Raw genomic sequence first — 15,521 nt, forward strand, 5'->3', positions numbered from 1 at the left:
AAACATAGGTAAGATATTTTTGAGGAAATGTGTTTTTTAAATGTTTAAAAAATGGCACAGACTGTTGCTGAGACAGTTTGAATTAATTGATTATTCTATCAGAACGTAAAACTAATGGGCAGCTATTTAAAATAATATATCTGTCTCCAATTTCTTAAATGAGAGACTTTGCATCTTTTCTTTATTACACATCTTATGCTAATTCAAGAAATGTTTCTGTCTGTATGTGTAACACACTGTATCTGGAGAACCGTTCATCTTTTCAGTGTCACACTTGGCATGTGTGTTGTTAAAGGCTCAAGACAGAATTTGATGCGATTTGGAAACGTGATACATTCAATAAACATTTGAATAGATGGGTGACCAGTGCTCTGTAGCAGCAGTGGCTGGGACTCATCAATGCAATTGTCAATTGAAACTACAGGACCAATGATCAGGTGAACAGCTCTTTGTGCGTTTAGGTTTTGGACATTTGAAGAACTCCACTTGGACTTGAGAAGTATTTCCCCCCTTTTTTTATTATCTTTCGTAAATCTTTAGACTAAATGATCTATAAATCTTAATACAATTACCAATAGATTAAGTGATACTGAAAATATCAGCAAATATATTATTTTTTGTTTTCTTCCTTTCAGAGATAAAACCCCCTCACTGTTAATGGTTCCAATAATTTACGTTCAGAAAACATGATGTTAGCTAAGACTGAGAAAAATTAAATCAAACAACCAATTCAGGAGTGGGTGGAGCTGAAAATATGAAACAGGCAGATCCTCTTTTGGGTGACAAGGGCAATTGTGCCTTTCTCTTTGGTTTGTGCACGTTCCTCTGTGGGGGCTCGAATCAGACGGAGACTAGCCACAGATAATGAGCTGTCTTTAATCATGGCAGACACTACTTTGAGATGCTTTGCATCGCATTTGCACGGAAGAGGAAGAGAGAGAGAGAGAGAGAGGGGGGGGGGTGGGTGGGGTGAGGGGGGGATCTAATTACTGTAGTACAGAAAAATCACACAGCTTCCTGTCCGTCGGAACTGATGCTGAGTCCTAACCAATGTTGACAGGAAGTGACACCGATACCGTCTTTGTTCTGAACACGGCAAAACAAAAGAAAAGTAAAAGACAACAAAACTAGGACATTCACGATTGGAACACGTGGATTAATGAATCATTTTCTTTTCCAGCTGGAGCCAGAGACATTCTCCGTTATGCTTATTCCGGGGAAATATACTGTAAATAACTCTGATAAGATACAATATGCTGCGTACAGGTGACAGTTATATAGCACATGCTTTATTGATGTCTTAAAGACACAATTCTTGACAGCTTTGTAGGAACATTTCCAACGCACATCACTGATTTGCCTCTTCTCTCTGACAGAGTGGAGATGAAATAACATACATCAATATAGAAATGCATCCGACTTAAAACCAGTTTCTGAATGAAATTGACAGGATGGGATTGTTGTCGAAAAAAAACAAAGCCTGTGTCCTGTTCTCCCTCAGTGTCTAATTGCAAACGACACCTTGAGATGTTTTAAAACTGAAACGTGACTCGCGTCGTCCCTGAGAGGTTTTTGGAAAACCCAGTCAGTTCATGAAATCCAAATTTTCCTCCGTGATACACACGTTTGTGTAATGTAATACTCTTGATGGTAGAATCCACGTTTCTTCCCTCACCTACATTCCATTAAACTAAAAAAGCTGCCCCGAGATAAGTCGTCCAATCCCACCACTATTTCATCCTTGTCCATATCCATAAGCGGCACAAAAAAAATAAGATTTGGCCCCGTAACCCCTGTGTGATCATTTGCATCTAAAACGATATTCGACATTTGTTATTCCATCAATCAATACCATCTCTTCCATTCTCTGTGTGCATAATCTCAGAGCCTGCATGCAAAACGCTTAACAATAACATGTATGTTATACAAGAAGCCATATATCATCCCTGGACGCATTTACATCCTGTTAACAATTTCTCAGGGCAGATTAGAGGGCGCTGAGACAGCCGCCCAGATCCCAAGAGAGCTGGGCTTTGGTAGCTGATAAGGCCAGCCATAGGAAAGGCAGGATTAATACATATGACCAGGACACATGGAGGCCCTCTGATTATTCTGGCAGAAAAACGGCTCTATCCCGCGCACCCCCCACCTCCTCCCGCGTGATTAAATACAGCCCGAGTGCGGACAGGGAGGCAAAGGGATGGGGAGATAACCGATTTTATTTATGCAAGCCGGTTAGCCTGACAGATCACGTCTGAGGATTGTTCACGCTACAGGGACGAGGGATCGCACCGGGGGAGCTCACCCCGGATCATACACGGGGCTGCTTTGGCTGTCACTTCTCCACCTTGGCTTCTTCCCTCTGCAGAATATAGATCAAGCATTCCCAAAATATTTCATGTCAAGGATTTCCTTAATAGAAATGTGTGTTTTTTTCCCCACAGACCTCCGTTTGATTTAGAATTTTTCCGCTGCTAAGGAAGCAAAACCGGGGATGAGTTTTTGCGCTCGAAGAATCATTTGAATTACAAACTTTTGTCTTTGAGGTTTAAGAGCTGACATTTTTACTGTCAAACTTCCATATGTCATTTCAGTATTTAGTAGGGCTGCAGCTGTTTGATTACTTTCTTTAGATTCATCTGTCAATTTTTTTCTTGAGGAATTATCCATTTGGTAGATAGAAAAAAAGAAAACAGCTGAAAGTGAACATCAAATTGCGTCTGAAAGTACAAAGTGACATTAAATGTGCAACCAGCAGTCCAAAACAAAAACATGTACATTAACTACACTGTTAAGAAGAGACAAAAAAAGACAAAATTCAGCTTTAATAAGAGAATGTTTGGATTTTTCTGTAGAGTGCATTTACAAACTCGTAAAATCCATGAATGATTCCTTGGGAAAATTGAAAAAATTGTGAAAAATGCACTAACCCCAATCGCCAAAATGTTATGGAATCTTCCCTGACCCATAACACATTTTTCCACCAAGTTGTATGGAAATCAGTATTGTAGTTTTTGTGTAATATTAAAATGTAACAAACAAATGGTCAGCGGGCAAAACACAATCTCATCATTGGAAAAAAAACAGTTATCAAAAATAGTTACCGAATATTTATGATGCTCTGATGTGAATGTTGTTCACGTCTAACGTCTTCTCTAATTCGCTGCCTCTCTTCAGTTCCCACAGATTCCTGTTTGATCAAGGAAAAGGTTGTATAGTTCAAGAGCAGCTGAGCTCATCTCCAAACTTTGTTTTACACGCACGTGCGTTCTCTTCCCAAATTAAGAAGTCCAACTGTTCCCGGCTGCGTCCTTTGTCAAGAACTTCAGCAAGTTTTAACAGTAATTGTAGTTCACATTAGATTCTGTACACAGGACTTTGCGGGAGCGGGGATTACCTAATTAACTTCTTCAAAAAACATGTACTCATTATAGATTGAATTCCTTTTGGTAGTTAGTGGGTACTTAATTAATTAATTGTCTTAATGACCCATAAATGGTGGTGCGCGAGGAATTCTAATGAGCCACCTTAATTAAATATTATCTCACTGTTTAATCAATGCGTTTAATTATTCACATGATATTTTCCGCGGAATCAATTTGGCGGCGGGTCGACGGGAGCACAATGCTGATTGTGTGCGCCCCCACTGATTCATCACTGAATTGCTCGTTTAGGTCAAAATCCTCTTTTAATCACGGGGGAAAGACGCCATTTGGCTCTGATCCATAATTCTGATCATTTTGATATCAATTTTATTTGACCCCGGGTCAGGTTTTACATCTGTTTGAGAGACGTTTTTTAATTACAGATATGAGATGTCGCAATTACATAGCCACGGTCAAAGTGTGCTCCTCGCCATTAGGGAAGATAGATGGAAGGGCTCCATATATATTTAGAGATAACTGGAAAATCTACGGGTAATTTTGTCTTTGTACAGTATGCAGTTTAATGGTGATGACAGCCTGGTGTTATTTTTTTATATTTCTCTCAGACTGTAACGTATTTGTTTGCATATTCACAACGATACTCAGCTCATAGGCGAAAGGAGAATGTATTCCCTCTAGTTCGGATGGGTAGCCCTGTCATCGCCAAGTTTCTCTCTATCTCGAGTCCGTGAACCTCTGCTCTTCCGCCGCCCCCCCCCCCTTCTCTCCTCCAGCACAAACTGGAAGACCTCTGTCATCATCCTCGTTTTAGCTCAAATTTGGTGGGATCAAAGGTGGCCAGCTGGGCGGGGGCGGGGAGCAGATGGTTGCATGCTCAGGGGGAACCAGGCAAAGGCCCTTCAGGTTTTAACACCTCCTCTCCCCTGGGTGCCCGGGTGGGGGGGATCCGGCTCGGGGAACCTACCTGAGCTCAGTGGCATGACCAGCAGGCTTCCACTGCACCACCCCCTGCTCCGCTCACATATGGCGCCAGCCGCAGGGGTCTTGCGTTGGGGTTCTGACCTGAGGAGAATAAACTGTTGAAGGGCAGGGGAAGGTAAGCCTCACTCATTAGGATGAGTGCACGAGAAGGAATTCATTTATTAACGAACCACCGGTGAACTATGGCTTGTCGCCCCTTCTTTAGATGTCCTTAATGCGTGAAATTATACAAAACAATTTCAACGTGATCAAACGTTTTCCTGGATTTCAGTGGTTGGACCTCTTTACCTCTGGTAACCTGGTGTTGTGGGATTCTCACCAATCTCTGTGGTTCAGGACGGGGCTGGTTACAGAGACTGCAGGTGCTGGGGCAGATTAATCCCTCACCAAATCAGCTCCGCCTCAGCACTCCCAAAGTTCCAGGAAAGGAGCCTGCTGGGAAACGTGAAGTGGTACTTGTGGTCTGGGATTATGACTTTCAGACTTGTTGGCCTTGAGAACACAAATGTAGCCTCTTGAATCGAATTAACAGAGGGAATAAGTTCGGTGGGGTAGGTGATGGGGGGGAGGGGGGGGTTGGATTCATTCACAGACCAATGTTTTTTCGGGGATAACTGTTTTTCCATAAATCCATCTTAAGTAGTCACATTCTCTCTGTGGCTAATAGGATCATGATGGGAATAATCTTTACAAATCTGACAGAAAAAAAGAATGTCCTGGCCTTCAACTTCTTCCTCTCGGTAAATGAACAATTTCAAGAGTCTTTCCTGTGGGAGGAGGAGGAGGAGGAGGAGGGGGGGGGGGGGGGGGGGGGTGGACTTAAATTGGCATCAACTCAGAAAAGTGAGAGAAAAACAAAATAATTTTCTCAGGGGGGTTCGGCCACCAGTACAAAAGCCATTCCCATTAAACGTTATGCCCCTATTCCAGCTTTTAATGGGTGATTAAGTGCAGTGAAGAACAGACACATGCTATATACTTAATGCACATTTTAAAGTCAGAGCTGGGATTCAGACCTGCTCTGTATTTACCCACCTGCTGTCGTTTTGTTCACACCAGCAACCCGCAAATATGCATTTATGAAAAAACATGTACAGCAGAGAAAAGTAGAAAATCCTGACATTTGGTGTTTGGCATTTTTTTTTCCAGGAGCAACTCATCACTTGACTGTGAAAATCATTTTTGGGGTGATTGACAGGTTTATTAATTGTTGCATCCCCGTTTTAACTTAATACGCTTTTGCTTTACGATTCATGTTAAGACCAAAAAATAAATTTCTCTCTCACAAGTCATAACATTTAAATTAATAATGTAAATCTAGAGATGCTTTTCCAATCCAATACTGAATCTGATACCTGGATGTTCTCTACTCTGCCTTTACTGAGTTCTGATACAATACCAGTGCATTTAAAACTAACTACTAACCTTGTGTGGAAGAAAAGATTTCTCTCATTGTTGTACCGCCCACATACATTGTGTAGTATTTAGCAGCACTGGTATCACCCTCACAACTGAAGTCTTGCATATTGTACACCTTCCATTTTACTTGTGGGACTTTTCAGAGTTAAATATTGCCAAATTCTGTGCGTTTTAGCTAGCTCCGGCTAATGCTACACTATCAGAAATTACTTTGCCTTCACCTCTCTTAAATCAGTGGCAGTACAAGGCAGCTGCTGTTGTGGAGTGGCAAAGAAGAAAAGATTCCCGAGAAAGAAAAATACACCTTTATCCAGGTGAAACTGATACACTTTAAAGACGTGATTTAGTGATGGATACAGTGATTTGTGTATTTCCCAATCCCCCGCATTTTTGGCAGTATCAGAGTCCTGTCCGATGCTGGTGTTGGAACATTTATAGGTAAAACTAAACTATCAGTACTCGCTTGATTCTATTTATACTAAATAAACCATTAACAGAGCTATTAATGACTAATGATTCATTAATAAAAAAGGGAAAAGAAAGCCCTTGACATTCATCTGGCCGGCAGCCACCTTGTTAAATCACTTGTGTCTGACTCCAGAGACAGAGACGGTATTGACTCTGAACCCACGACGTAACAAAGAGCCTCGTGCTGCCGGGTCTGTTGCATTCTGGGACAAAGGTGCCATCCCGACCCCATCTATCTCACAGCATCACAATGAAAGCAAGGAGTTGATTTAGCTGGCATGTGTGTTGTCTCCCTGTGCCTTTTGTTTGTGTGTGTGTGTGTGTGTGCGTGTCTCTGTGTGTATCTGTGAGTGACCCATTGTGGCCAGACACCTGCCCACAGGCTTCTTGTCTGACTGATGAATCAGTGTCTTCAAGGTCTCTTTGAAGAAGTCCATTGTCTGCCTTTGTTCTACAGTCCTAAGCATCCTGTCCCACGTCTCCCTCTAAAGAGAAAATGAATCCACGGCTGACACCGACGCAATGAATGGCCGCGGCCACCGTCCCATCAGCCATCTCTTCCTGCTCGGAACAGAAGGAGAAAAGGAAAATGGATGTTGGATCAGAGGAAAGGAGAGTTAAAAAAAAAACAGAAACCGATAACAGCCCCTCCATCTTTATTCCATATTTCTACCAAGTAATGAATTAAACAAACAAAAAGGGAAAAGAAAAAGAAAACTCCCCCAAAACTTTTTCCTCCCGTTTTTATTTTCTTTTTATTCACTTCATTCGATTTATCTCTTATTTGCGATGTCACACCTGCTATCACTCATGTGCTGCACGGTCTGTCAGGGCAGATTAGAAGCAGGAGGCTTGTGCCTCGACAGCCATCGTACAGTATCAATATTGTGACGGCTGAGGAGCCGCCCGTCCTCACATCTCCTCCGAGTGCAAAGACAATTGAAAAGAGGAAGCGTCACGAACCTGACACCCGAGTCACTTCAAGGAATCCTTTTCAAGAAGAAATAAAACCTCACCTGACAAAGCAGAGCCAGCCCAGGACAAGAGTAAACAGCATCAAACACCGAGGGTATTTCCACTTCTAACAAAGGGGAAATGCACCCGCTGGTATCAATTAAGATTTGTGGACTGAAATTAATTATGTTCGGGGAAAAGTTTTAATTTGGTCACAGAGTTTTGAGGAGGATGCACGTGGTCTATTGTGCATTTGAGTTTTTCCCCCGAAGAGAAGCAGGAAGCAGCTGCAGCCGTGGAGAAGTTGAGGTGATTTCAATGGCAAACGGTGTCATTAGAGAAATAAAACACGTTTTCTGTGTAGGGGCTAATGCACGCCGGAGCATTTTTCAAATCTTGGAACATTAGTCCCCTTTGATTTTTTTCTTTTTCATGTATGACTTCAGCGAGAAGGATTTCATAGTTTGACCAAATGTAATAATTTCCTCCCTTACAGTACCACTCATTAACCCCAATTACTCTTCCAGGAGGCTATAACCCCCCCCCCCCCAGTGTTCCAATAACTCCAGCTGCTCTCCTCATCAACCAGTTTAATCTGGGAGAGTTAGACTGGGATGTAAGCCAAATGAAAAAATGTAACATGAGGTTAATCACCCTGAATACATCCTCTAAGTAATGTAATTTGTCCATTTTCTGCGTTTTCTCTTACTTAGTGCACATTCCCCACGTCTCACACTCTGAATGTGTCATTAAAAGTTGGCCGTTATTTTTTTTACGCAGCGGATTAGTGCAGTTTCTTACCCGGTGGCTTCTGGGAGTGACAACATACGGCCGAAGAGAACTGTCAGTTTCCAACCAGCAGTGAATGTTGGGGACATGTCATCAGTCGGGTTCCATAAGCTGCGTTCACACACTGAACTCTGCAGAGCCGCTGTATCTTCTCCGGAGGAAGTGCATGTGTGAACGGAGAAGTCGGAGTGAGAAGCTCCGGATTAACTGCAAACTCTTTCCACCTGGCCTCCTAGTATATGAATCCATATTGGGGCGGCTGTGAAGATACTGAACCCCCAAGATACTGAGCCTCCAAGATACTGAACCTCCAAGATACTGAAATTTGAGTTACTGAAAACTGATTTGCCCCTCATAGATGCACTGTATGAATATCTCTGTGAATTTGAGTGGTCATCAAGACTAGAAAAGCACAATTTAAACACTGACTGTTTACCAGATTATAGGAGAATACGATTCAATGTGTGAACAGCCCATGATGCTTCTTTTACTGTGTGGTGCAGGGCTTGTCTGTGGATTCCTCACTATTTCAGCAACCTGATGGTGGATGTTGCAATAAACCCGTCTGCAGCCGACCTCCACCGGGGAGACTGTTGCTTTCCAGCTGCGTTGTTATGCCTCAGATGCCATCTTCTTTTTATCTATACAAACCCTAGAAGACGGATTGCTGCAAAATTTGGAGGAAGGTGCAGCCCTGGTTCTGGGGTAGATCCAGTTTTTGGGGATTTTCTCTAACATTGCATCTTTTTGTTTTGTTTTGCTTTTTACATTTTTGGGAATTTCTCAATAAGTAACAGAGATCTTGATGAAAAAAAAAAAGAAGCCATATTTATGGGACTGATTTCTATGAGTAAGTGCAGGTTGATTTAATTCAAATGGACTGTTGATCCCCACACAGAGGTGTTTGTTCTCCTGTGTGACTATTCTAGTTCCCCTTTTGTTTTTAGCTTTTCATGGAACCAGCCTGGGTGCAGCCAATTTTCCTAATTTCCTCCAGAAGAAATTTAATTGACATTTAATTACGTTCCTCTGTTTATCAATTAAGGCTCTGACCCACAATCAGCAGAGCCCAGTGAGGTGCGGTACGACAGCGCGCTGCATCCCACTGAGGATCTCTGTGGTAAACAGTGAAAGTCCAAAGAAAATTTAAATAGAGAGGTGTGAGGAAGAAAATTGAAAATACCAGGCGAAAGAAGAAAAAACATAAAAATCCCAGGGTGATTACAAGATCAGCATGCCACGGTACAATTACCATCACTTTGAATTTGAAATGGCCATTTAAAGGGCAGTAGAGCATCCTGAAAAATTAAACCGGAGCCTAATTAGCACACTCCAACCTGACAACGGAGCAGCTTTCAGCCTGGCTGAGCAGAGCAGTCAAGCAGGAGGAAGTGAGTGACTGAAGGACTGAAGGACCAGGGAGGCCCTGCTGCTCCTGTTCTGAACCCACCACACACACCCAACTGGGAGACACACTTATCCACATGTGCAAACACGCACATGCGCTCGCACACACACACACACACTTTCTCCCGGACACACCCATCTTCACGGACGTGTACTACTTCAATACTGCTGCGTCTGACAGAATGGTGGCGCTCAAGCATATCTTGTGTCGCTCTCCACCTGCCAGCCGCGGTTGGGTCAGACCTGTGACCCCGTGACCCCTCACCGTTAAATTAACTCTGCCCCCGGTCGGGTGTTGTGCCAAATGTCAGGAGCGGCCTCTAATCCTGTCTCGCTGTCAGCTCGGCCACTCAGCACCAGGCTGCCTCTCCTGTCCAGACCAATCTACCTACAGTACATAGCAAGCTCAGCTCTGCTGCACGCTCACCTGCACGAGAGAAGACCACCTATACTCACTCCCCCTAAATACTCTCTGACTAACTGAAGGGGGGGGGCGGGGGGGGTTCTCTTGTTCTTTCCTCCCCACAGGACCAACAAAACGATGCAGCAGTAGTGTGTTAGTTTTGAGCTGAAACTTTTGACCATCCAAGTGGGTAAAAAGTGGAATTGCAAAATCCTGCCAGAGGGATGGAAAAGTGCTGAGAGGAGGTGAAACTAGACACTGTCAAGACATCTCCGTCTCTGTGTGCGTGTGTGTGTGTGTGTGTGTGGGTATGTGTGTGTCTGTGCGTGTGTGTTTCACCACTTTCTTTCCTGAGCCCTGGGGTCTTTGCTGAGGTCTGGTAGGAAGGAAAAGCCCCATGGCTATATCTGTCACAGAGCACAACAGGTCAACTTTAACTTTCCCCCGAAAGACTTGCACCATACTTTGCAGCTGATAGTCGGGTGTTACACGGATAAAGTTCGGAAACACAATGTGAAATACACTAACTTAACATGAAAGGGATACAGTGGATTAGAGGGATAACATCGGTTGGATGTTGTATATGTTGTTTTTTGTGATTTACCTTTTCGCCGTAATGCTTGCGGCGGGAGCGAGACATGATTTCCTCTGCACGGATCAATCCAAACCAGTTCCAGAGCCCTGTGCGACCTCCCCGTGCCTCACTCATTGTCTGAAGCCACAGCTAATTTGATTTGAGTCAAATGTGGGGCTCAATCACTGCCTATTAGCTCAGATTTAATTAACCCACATCGTGTTATTGTGTTCGATGACAAAAGAGGGTTTCTTTCTCGTGCAGGAACCTCATTGTCAGATCATTGTTCCGTTGTCTCATTCAGCTCAGTCAAAGGTTGACAAAGACCAGCTGCCAATATGGACTGTAAGAGGGAAATGAAAGCTTTAACATTGTTGTTAATGGAGGGAGGGCACTTCATACCTGCACAGGGAAGAAAGAGGGGGGGGTTGTACTTTACAGTTCTCTTCGAGTGGAAAATAAATTTGACAAATTGTAATCGATTGATCGATATTTATTTCTGTGTTATACATGTTTTGTGGCCTGCTGGAAACAGGCTTACATGGCAGCATTGTTTAGAAAAAGGAACCAGAGTAGCAGCATCAATAATTATACGAATAAACCATCCTGCAAAGAGATTGAGCAACATTCATCCTACCTGGTTTATCTGCAGTGAAGATTTTATAGTTTGTGTTTTTCATAAAACTGAATTTGCCTTATTTCTGTTCATATGTGGCTTATATATATATACAACTTTGAATGAGGTAATTAACTGGCGTATAGCAAATCAGAATCCTACCAATTACGAGACCTGGCTCTCGAGATATGCATTACACATTCAGACAGATGTTTGTGGTGTTAGTGGGTAAATGGTATTTTTCATAAAGAATAGGTGTTTTGGTGAAACTGCCACCGTTTCACTTCTCCAGTATCTCGACTTCACTCCCTCTGACGATGTGGTGCTAAGGAGCAGAACAACGTACGCAGCATTTAGGCCGCTCGGTCTCGCCGGCTTGTCACAGAAGCATCCTCTGATTGAAATCAAGTGTCTGTTTGCAAGTCAAATTAAATGCGGAGAGAGCCCAACACGTAGAAGAATGAAAAGTGCAAATCAATCACCTTCAAACAAAGTGACATAAATACCATTAAATTCCATAAGATCTTATTTTACCTCACCCCTCTCTTAATGCCTTTCCATCATCTGGAGTGACATGATATTTTTTTTTTCCCCCTGTGACACATGCAATAATTGACAAAGCCTGGCTGCACTTTGCCAAAGTGTATTGAGCTGCTGTCGGGCTGAAGAATACAGATTCATCACGAATCGGAGGTGCTCAACAAAACTGCTGCCAATTACGCGAAGCCCTGTAAATGATAACTCTGCGGCCACTCGAGCATGAAACAGGGAGATGAAGATGAATCTGGCTCTTCCTCATCATTTCATGCCGTTTAATTGACAAGCTCTCACTCGCTGTTAAATTTAGAAGATTGCAAATATGAGCTGAATCTCGAGCACCGCAATCCACGCGCTTCTAATCACATGCTGAACCGGTCGCAAATTAATCTACATATTTTAATAAGGTGCCACTAGCCGGGAAGGTGTGTGCAGACATTTAACGGATTATCATTCGCCGTCCCCCGAGCTCAGAAATTGAATAAATATCTTTCATATAAATACAGGCTGATAGCGAGTGGCTTTGCTCATTCCAACCGGCGGCTCGTGTTCTCGTCTCTCTTCCTCTGCTCTTTCGGCGAATGTGTGGAAAGGCTTTCAGAGGCTTTTGCTTCGCTTGTGGTCCATAGTCTTACACCGAGGCTGCTTAACAGTCCGAGCACTTATTGAACAGAGAAGATGTAATTTCCCCGGGCCCGCTAATACCGACCGCTCCTGGGTTCCTTGCTTGCGGTGTAATCTTATAAGCACAGGAGTGAATTATGATGGCTTTATCCAGAATTATACCTGCTTTGCAGATGAAGAGGCCTCGGAGTATAAAGATGGACACCGACATAACGTCCAGTTTTTAGAAGTTAGCAAACTAAACCAAAGTAAAAGCTTACTGAGGTTGACTCATGTCTGCGTCGAGCATTTCAAAGGAACCGAGTAGAAGCAACAGCCTGACTAAGCTAAATCCCTCGATCAGAAGTCCTTTCTTCAAACTACAGACTCTTAAAAGCTGTTTTAATAGGTTAACATGTAGACAGAGTATATAAAGATGGTCGACTTCACTGCTCCCCAAAAGTGAAGCCAAAGGGTCTCGATGAAACCAAGAATCACTGCTGCAAGATGGCGGCGCTTGTATCTGGGATATTTTGGCTTCAAGTCTGGATAGGAGGAAGGGGAGATGCATTGTCCATCTTTATAAACAGTCTATGGTTTAATGATAATAATAAAAATAATAACATTGACAATAATATTTTAACACTGAGTAAAAAGGGTTGCAAAACAAATATACTTACATAAGGAAGAACATAAATAATAATAATAAGAGAGATAAAAGAAAATAATAGGCTCAAGTAAATTCAGGAATATTATAATATTCAGTGTTTATGCAACACTTCCGAGGTTTAACAGTGGAATAAGCTGTATAATACTTCAGGATCAATTCAATGTTGGTCTTGGTATTTCTATGGAATTTGTTGACAGTACAAACGATATCAAGTATCACTCAGACCTAATCCTTTCGACATCTGCAATTCACAACGCAGGTACGTTGACCTTTGTGAGCCGCCGGCGTCCATATTGTCATTAGATGTTTTCATTCTGCTGAGCTTTGATCTCTGTGCTCCAAACAAACACACAAACACGTACTCAAGAGCCATAGAAACGCCTGCCGCCAAACCTGCAGTTTAACCGGCTATTCACCTTCTTAAGGATACCTATTTTCCTCTAGAAACGCTGGAAATTACAAGCTTCCTCATTCAACCCCAAATAAACTGGTGATGGGAGTCCTTAAGTGGCAGTACAAAGAGTTATAAATTGTTTTTTTTCTCACCTTTTCACAATGCCAGGGGGAATATAGGCCCATTACACTCTTAAGGGTCACTTTTAGTGTCGGAAGGTAGTGCTTACACAGACTTTACAACGTGTATCATTATGGCTCGCCATATAAGGAAGGAGCGGCTGAGATGAGAAAGGGAAAGAGAGAGGAGGTCACCATGGCTGCCAGTTTCTCGACGGAAGGCAGGACCAGAGATCAGCGCTCAATTATCACCACTTAGCTGAAGAGACTCTTCCCTCTCACTCGTGCCACCTGTTTGTGGAATCAGATTTTTTTGAAACACCTTCCCTTTTGTCTCTTCCGTTTGCTGACTCTCACTTCAAAGTTCCTTTTTGTGGAGAAATTTTTATCACACAAAATCACAAATCCTGCTCTCGGCCGAACACGTTATTATCCTCAATCAGCGGTCGACGTGTCTCAGTACCAACACAAGACGGTGATAGAGCGCCACCGCGACAAGTGATTTGTCATTTAGAAGTGATTCGTCTGGTGCTGTCCCATCTCCTGGCGTAGTAAGACATCACATGTCAGCGGTGATTGACAGTCCCCAGTTCTGTCAGTTGGCTGCGGGGGAGCTGCAGGGAGAGATAAGGACATCTATCTGTGTAGTCCCTAATGGCAGGCTGGGGTCACGTGAAGGTCCCCTCCAACCCTGATGATAACTGTATCTCGTAGGCCTGGACTCACTCCGGACTGTCCCACCTGTCCCCAGCTGACCTTTCAACCCTGCCTGACCCCCACCCGACCATTCAATGGGATCAATCTGCATAATCGGTTATTAAATACTGTCTCAGGGAAAAAGTAAACACATACGTGAATAAAACAAGTGAAGCTGTAGAACAAACGTGGAGTTTTTAGATTTTGATGTTGAGCCCAAAACTTTCTGTAGATGTAAAGCTATTTTATTTCTTATATTATATTTCTTGCTTAGCATTTCAGGGTTTCTCTGGTTTTACTCTCTTTGCTCACTGAACCCTTTTCTTGATGGTGATATAATAAAGGTCTATTCATCTGCATAAAGGTGTCAAAGAATCACACAGCTTTTCACGTATTAAGTTCAGTTTACTTATTATGAGGATTACAACACAGCCAGTGAAAACCACTTTATAATGTCTTCTGGTGTTTCTGGAGCTTTTTGTATCTTTTACTTTGGTTTTGATCATTTCTTTAAACCAATACATATTTTTCAGCCCCTCAACTATATGGAGGTGCAGCCTTTGTCACTATCAAATGCCTAAATATATGTGATTTTTTTAAAAAAATTATTATTGCCTGAGAAATCCAGGGAAATGTCACACAAAAAAAAACGCCCCTTCTCACAATGTTAAAAATACAACTTCGACCCTTTTTCCAAATCCGTGCCAACATGTTTTGGGTGGCTTCTTGGCTCATGTCCCATCCTTTCACCAACTGTCACTGAAATCCCTTCAGTATCACATAATCCTGCTAACAAACAAACAAACACAGAGGATTGAAAAAACAGCCTCCTTAATGGCAGTAATGAGATTTCAGGTAGGTTCTAATGTTCAGTTTCTGTCATTACTGATTTAGATTAGATGGCGTTGATTAAACTTTGGAGACTACAGGTTGCTGCATTTTATTATTATCACTATTTCGTTTGCAATAAGATCATGAGCACAAAGTATTTAACCCTCAGGCTTCCTGGCATCTATAAACCCCGAGCAGCCTATATGGTAAAAACACTACTAAGTTCATTTATCTGACCCTGAAACATTTAAACTAACAATATGTGTCTGAACAAGCCGAAGCCCTTGACACACCCTTGTTCCAGACTGCACAATACCATAAGTGTGTTAGCCGATTTAAGTGCCCTTTACTTTTATCTCCCCAAATCTCCTTATTTGGGGTTTACACAAAAGCAAATGGAGAAGCAGGCACCGCGGGGGGGAGCCGAGGGGGGGGAAGGGCGAGGCCAGCACCACTTAACCTTAAATTACCTTGTTTTTTAAATCCCTCAACATATGTAGTCTGGACCTGAGATCTGTGTCAGAGTTTGTTTAAACGTCTTTAACTGAATAGCTCTTTGTAATGTTATTAGCTCGGCATTACCGTGTTGACTGTTACAGTGCGGGTGCCCCGGTGTGCCCGGGGGCGGAGCGGCGTGCACACCACGCAGATCCACGTGGAGACATCTGAGGTTA

The sequence above is a fragment of the Pleuronectes platessa genome, chromosome 11 (genome assembly GCF_947347685.1).
Source record: "Pleuronectes platessa chromosome 11, fPlePla1.1, whole genome shotgun sequence".
NCBI classification, from domain to species: Eukaryota; Metazoa; Chordata; class Actinopteri; order Pleuronectiformes; family Pleuronectidae; genus Pleuronectes; species Pleuronectes platessa.